We start from the raw sequence: 6,860 nt of genomic DNA on the forward strand, positions 1-6,860 counted from the left end.
ATGAACGCTCAATCTGAATAGGAAATGTTCACACAAAAGAGCAGAAAGGATTTGTCGGCTCTTTTCAAGAAGGGATCGACTTTTTCTTTTTCTTTTTTTTTTGTTGCCCGAGGCTGAAGAGCAAACAAAACTCACTTTTGTTTTTACCATCTTAAAGATCACAACGGGTAGTTAGCAATGAGAATCACTGTTCCCTTTTAACTATGGGTTGCTGGCGCCATGTAGCCCCATGGATGGCGAGAGCAACAACAGAGCATGATAATTAAACACCACCGCTCCTCGGCGCTGAAAATCCCTAACTCTTCTTCTGAATGACATCTTCACTGAAGCCTTTCTTGGTATATACTTTCTTTATTTCGCATACATTACAACTATGATCTTTCGTGTGGTAAAACTACATACAAATTAAAAACTGAACAACCCCGGCCTGGGTTTCTTTTAATACAAACTGTTTAATAATTACATCTTACGATACAGATTTAATACTATAGTTGTATTATTTGAAAATGTACTTTATCGAAAAAAAAAAAATCGAGTCGCATAGGCTTTTTTTTTTTTTTAATGAGGTAAGATATTTTAATAAGTCCTTAACTTTCGCCTTCCCTCGACATTGTTTGCACATTTCATCTTGACTAACTAGTACTAATATTTACAATACAATTCTGAGTTTTTATTTTCTATGCATAAATAGCCTCATATTATGTACAGTGTAGAAAATACGTTAACTTAAAAATAGCGTTTCTGTGAGTAGGCGAATAAAGCTTATTTAAAAAAAAAGTTATTTAATAAACAAGAAATGAAATGTTACCATCACTACTAGAAAGCAACTAATTTGCAGTACATCAATGTTTTAGATATCTTAGGAATATACTTTGTTTCATTATATTAAATATCAACTTAGTTTATTGTCTATATAAATTGCCGCAACAAAAATGAGAACATACATATTTATAAAGGCTTGCAAATATTCCCCTGGATATGTAGTTTATTTGTCTTGCATTGTGTCAATAAAACTAAAAACAAAACCATAGACACTCTACAATTCTGTTTAAAAAGATAAAGCACAACAGGTTTCCTAGTATAAATATTTCAATTTCTTCTGAGATTACTTCTACCTGATGCAAACTGCTTCGATCCCCATCAATCATTCTGTAGTCATGTAGCCAGAAAAGCACTGAGGTAACACAGTTTCAAAATTGTTGTCAATTTTATTTAGTCGGATACGAGATAAACCATCATTAACTCTATATATATATATATATATATATATATATATATATATATATATATATATATATATATATATATATATATATATATTAAAGATAAAGTATATATAGTAAGATAAAAACACCCCATCGTGAATGCAGATTTTGAAAACATTCACAGTGAAAGTACACATCGGGGATGGCATCGAAAAGGAAATCGATTGCTTGCAAAGGTAGAAAGTGAACGTGTTTACAGTTAACTGCAATGTTGCTTTCATTGTTAATCCAGGGATTTGGAAACTATGTACAAAGTACCTCAAACTAGCTTTGTGCCTATTTCTGTATCAGCGTAAAACATGTTTAGAAATAGCGAGTTTGCAAACATATTAAATGTTTTCAAGCGTTATATAAATAAGCTGTTCTGTTTTTATTAATATTATTATTTATTGTTTTGGTCACAATTGCATGCATTTTTTAATAAATGATTGTGACACTTAAACATAAATAAAACATTCTGAATTCATATTTTTAAAATGAATTGCCTTTAAATTAATAGCCTACTACTAAGAACAAGTAGTAGCCTCTTTTACTATGATTATTGACACCCCATGTTATTAAAACTACTTTACAACTTCAACGTGAAAATATGAATCATTTAGCCTACTATCGTTTGTAAGAAAAACATAAACATAAAAATATATTAACTTCTTAAATTACTGTGTGCTTTTAATCTTGGGACCATGTTTATGTTTATTGATTCTGGGTCAATTTATTAAATGGGGAGTTACCTTAAGATCAACGGAAAATGAGAGGAACACAGCATTCCTTTCCAATGACACAATGCATTATTTTGTTTTTTTTATCTTACGTTTAAAATACGTTACGTTAATGTCATACTAAAATTTAAGCAGACATTAACATGTTTTTAACCATATTATTTAAAGACACAAGAATGAATGTATTTGCGTAACTTGTAACAAAATACAGTATGTTTGGTATTCTGTATAGCCTAATTTTAAATATAAACTTCTATTCCTGATAATAATAATAATAATAATAATAATAATAATAATAATAATAATAATAATAATAATAATAATAATAATAAATCATTTTTACCAGTTTATCTTTAAGGCCCAGCATTTGCAAAAATAATTTGAACAAATGCTTAGGGTGCCACCTGCTGTTCATAGAAGGAATACGCTTTAGCTCAAACTTTCCCAGCACCAGTATAGTGTAGGATATTCTAAAAACCAGCACTAAAATGGCTATAATTGGAATACAAAAACTATGTCTCATTGTATTGCTATTAAAATAGCTTCCATTTCTATAATTAGGGACAATATATTAAAATATGTGGCAGGACCAGTCCTGTAACTCATTGGGGCACAAACAAAGTTTTAATTCCACCAACACCCTCTAACATTATTATTATTATTATTATTATTATTATTATTATTATTATTATTATTATTTCAAATAGTATTGCTATAATTCTCTGATAATCAAACAGTTTGATGGCTGATCGTACTGTAAAAGGTACACCTGTGCTGCATGGCCATGGACACATGATCAACTGTCAGCATCATTTTGTACCAGCCAGGTGAAAAGTACCATCTCCATGAAATCCAAGTCTTTAGAACGCTAGCTTAAATATGTATTTTGGCCGGTCAAGGCCAAGCCAAAGACTGTAATTAAACACATTTTTAATACTACATGAACTGTAGCTGTTATTCTTTTTTTAAAAATTCTAATGTATTTCTGTAAAACAATGCTTTGACTACTTTTCTTTTACTGTAGGTATTTATTTATTTATTTATTTTTTAACCATCCAAGTCTGGAACCCAGCCAAGTCCACAATAATAATAATAATAATAATAATAATAATAATAATAATAATAATAATAATACAAAGTCTGACTTAAGTCCAGGTCGAGCTTGAGTAAGATCATTATTTCTGCTGAGCTGGCACGATGACCCAAAATGCATGCCTTGGGATTGGTGGAGTCTATAACAGAGGTCCATGTTTAGAAGGAATGCTGGTGGGAAAGACTTTTATTCCTCAACAAGAATTGAGGAGCAGTAAAGCTTAAGAGATGCCATGATACCACATGGATTTGCTTCACTTCAGTCAACCAGTTATCTTGTGAACCAATGGGCCTAGGCAGGGCTGTAATTATCTAACACCAAATTGATACTGGGGGAGTTGCTAGAACTGATGCAGCTGGAGGGTTGTCACAGTTGGTAATAGCCACTGCACAATACACCACAAGCAGAGCATTCCAGCATCTAGAAAACTGTGGCTTCATTTAAGGTTTTATTGAGTCACCAGTCGCCAAGAAAAAGCATGTAAAGGGTTAACATTAATGGTCACTTGAGTGTTAAGCAATGTAGATGAACAACTTGATATCTTCTTATCAAAAAATAAAATTATAACTGCAGTAAGTTTGTACTACTGAAATATTACATATATTTTATGTTTAAGCATTTAAAGCTGTGGATGAACTGAAACTAACTGCACCATACCTTTAGACTAAACACTGCTAAATCGAACTAAGATTTGTATTCATAATACAAAATGTATTTGTCTTGTAAGACTAATTTACCAATTATTTGGCCATCATCTACAATATTTCTGACCCCCAAAGCATCAGTGGTTAAAAGCTGGCGTGAAATTAAGGTAGGGGAGACCAGGGACAGTTGTAACACGGGACAGTTGTAACACCTTGAATTTCTCCAATCAGAAGCAAGCTGGAGTGCTATCATGCACATTATTTATTTATTATTATTATTTATTTCTTAGCAGACTTATCCAGGGCGAATCATCTGTGCCTAATGGAGAGAAAGGTAAACATGTTTTACATTTGTCCCTGGTCTCCCCTACTGTAAATGCTTAGAAAAAAGGGGGGAAATACATAAAGCATGGTTAATTTTGGCATATTTACAGAGTAAACAGTCCCCTTTTAATCCAATTTCAGTATTTTTGTAATACGTGCTGACTTGCTGTACGTGTGCAAACATGTGCGTAAATTTTACATCAATGTGAGTTACAAATTATATCAAACAGTACAATGATTTACATCAGCACACTAGATTTAAAGTTTACATTAATATATACATTTCTAATAGCTTTATACAAACACATTGTGCTAAATTCTGTGCTTTATTGTGTTACATGTGGTTTCGGTTTCAACTTTGTTTTGGTACAGAAACGAGAGGGTAGGCTTGGAGGAAACTCACCCTGCTATGAGCTTTATAGTATTTTTATAAATGACTTTCTCACACCATAATGTGGGTGGATATTATATATATATATATATATATATATATATATATATATATATATAGGAATCCCTTTCTATTAATATTTATAACAGCCTTGGGTGTTTCCTTTTCATAAATCATTATTTGACTCTTGTGTCTGTATTAATATACTAATAGTAATAACCAAATACAAGTATGGTATTTGTTCCAGCAACGTTTGGAAATGCAGTTTAATCCTCCGGAGATTCATTTTTTTACAAAGGAATAAGGAAAAGTGAATTTCTAGTTCTTCCACACCTGACCGTTTTCTTTTGATATTGCATATGGAAGTACCTGGGAGTGTTTAAAAAGAAACTCAGAATATTAACTCTGGGGCTCATTTCTACATAAAATACTGTGTTGTATCAGGCGAGTCCGAGGTCGGGAGCAGAATAGAAGTAGCGTTTCTAATGTTGCTCGCACTCAATTGTGTAGTCCTAGATATGAAAGTAGCGGAACGCCAATATTGATTTGTCTCAAACAAATTTTATGAATTGGTGTTTTACTTGTACATTGAGCTTGAGGTAACATTTAATAGGTTATATACCCCTTTGATCAGCGCTGTCAGACTGGCGTTTTTCCAGACAAATTGGGCTGCTTTGAAAGCATCTAAAGCGGGTAAATGTTGTCTTGGTGGTTTGGTTATTTTGTGGCTATTTGTATCATGCATGCTTTTTTTTTTCTATTCCTTTCGATTATGAGGTCATCACCAGGGCAGAACTTCAATCACCACGATGCCTTGTATATATATCCCCCCCCCCCCCCCCCCGCCCAGTCTATTTTTCAGGACCTATGCATCCAATAAAATTACACATCACACAAACAGTTATTTTTATTCGTCACCAATTTGAGAATTGTATCAGTACAAATAGAATTTATTTTACATTTATGTTTAAAGACAATCTGCCGACAGTTCTGGACAATTTAATGTTAAATTACATTCTTAATACTCTCACCCCTCCTCTGCATTTGGTACTGTAAATTGTGAGAAGAAAACAAGCAAAGCACATACACAAATAAATAAATAGTGTATAACATTATTACTTACCTGTGTGTGTGTGTGTGTGTGTTAATAAATGTATAGCACTCATTAAATTAAATGTAAGTGCGGTTTTTGGTTAGTTTAAAAAAAAAAAATACAATTTGGCTTATGTGGTCGGGCATAGCAAAAAAAAAAAGAAAAAAAAAGAAAAAAAACCTTAGGGCTCTGCTTGATTAACCTCGCCAGCTGCGTCAGAGACACGGGAAAACATGGACACACATTCCAGCCCACCGGCACCTCATTCCTCCTAATATAGCTTATACACCTTGTTTCCCTGCACATTTATAATATTACGACTATGGCACAAAGTGCCATACTAAGCCAGTTGCAAGGGCAGTCGTTCATTCCAATCTCCGGGTATCTGCACTGACTGATATACAACATGGCAGCTTTAAACCCGTGTTTATATCCACAGTAGTATACACTTTTGCTGTCTTCTTCGTCGGCATTTTTACTGAAAAAAAATGTTTGCCTTCCTAAAGTAATACTAGCGTGTAATAGATGTTACTAATGTTCTCTTCGTTGCACCACAAGGACGGCTGGCTGAACCAGACAATTGCGCAGGAAATGTGTGTGAACTCTTGACTGCAAACATTTAAAATGTGCGCCAGTTACCAGAAACTGATTCGGAGTGTACCATCAAAAGTGGTATGTAGGGAACCTGACACTGATTGTTTTGTTCCTAGTGGCAAGGCACAGAAAGACTAAATTGATTTCCCCATGGAAAAGAGATCGCTTCATTGGTGCCCAGGTCGAGCACCATATGAGCATTTTCATAACAAATCTGTAAAGATTCTTAAGATAACTCTTAAGTCATGGTTCTGCCTATACGAAAAAGTACTGGTGTAGTGTTAGAAAGCAGTACATCATCAGAATGAGGTATACGTACCAAAACTTGACCAGTGTGACGTCAGAAAGCGATACGTTGTCATAGTGAAAGTTGTACGCTGTCAGATTTTGGTACAGATGCAATCAATTGTGATCTGATGGGTGCTTTCCTATTGTCAAACAGAGGTACAGGTAGTGGACAAAAAATGGAAACACCAATGTAAAGTCACTTAATAGGGCGTTGGGCCACTATGGTATCCCGCTCTGTGGAGTTCTCGGCGGACCGTTTTTGATGAAACAGGCTGCTTGCGCCCCAGGTTGAATTTTGCAGTCAGTTGATCTGTAGTTGCTCGCCTGTTTTGCCTTGCACTTCGAATTAGTGCACGGATATCACGATCCTGGAGTATGCGCTTCAGCCCACTGTTGCCCTTTGCTGATGATGTCTTTCCCTCAGAGTTCCATGCCGACATCACCTTAGA

The sequence above is a fragment of the Acipenser ruthenus genome, chromosome 1, assembly GCF_902713425.1.
Source record: "Acipenser ruthenus chromosome 1, fAciRut3.2 maternal haplotype, whole genome shotgun sequence".
NCBI classification, from domain to species: domain Eukaryota; kingdom Metazoa; phylum Chordata; class Actinopteri; order Acipenseriformes; family Acipenseridae; genus Acipenser; species Acipenser ruthenus.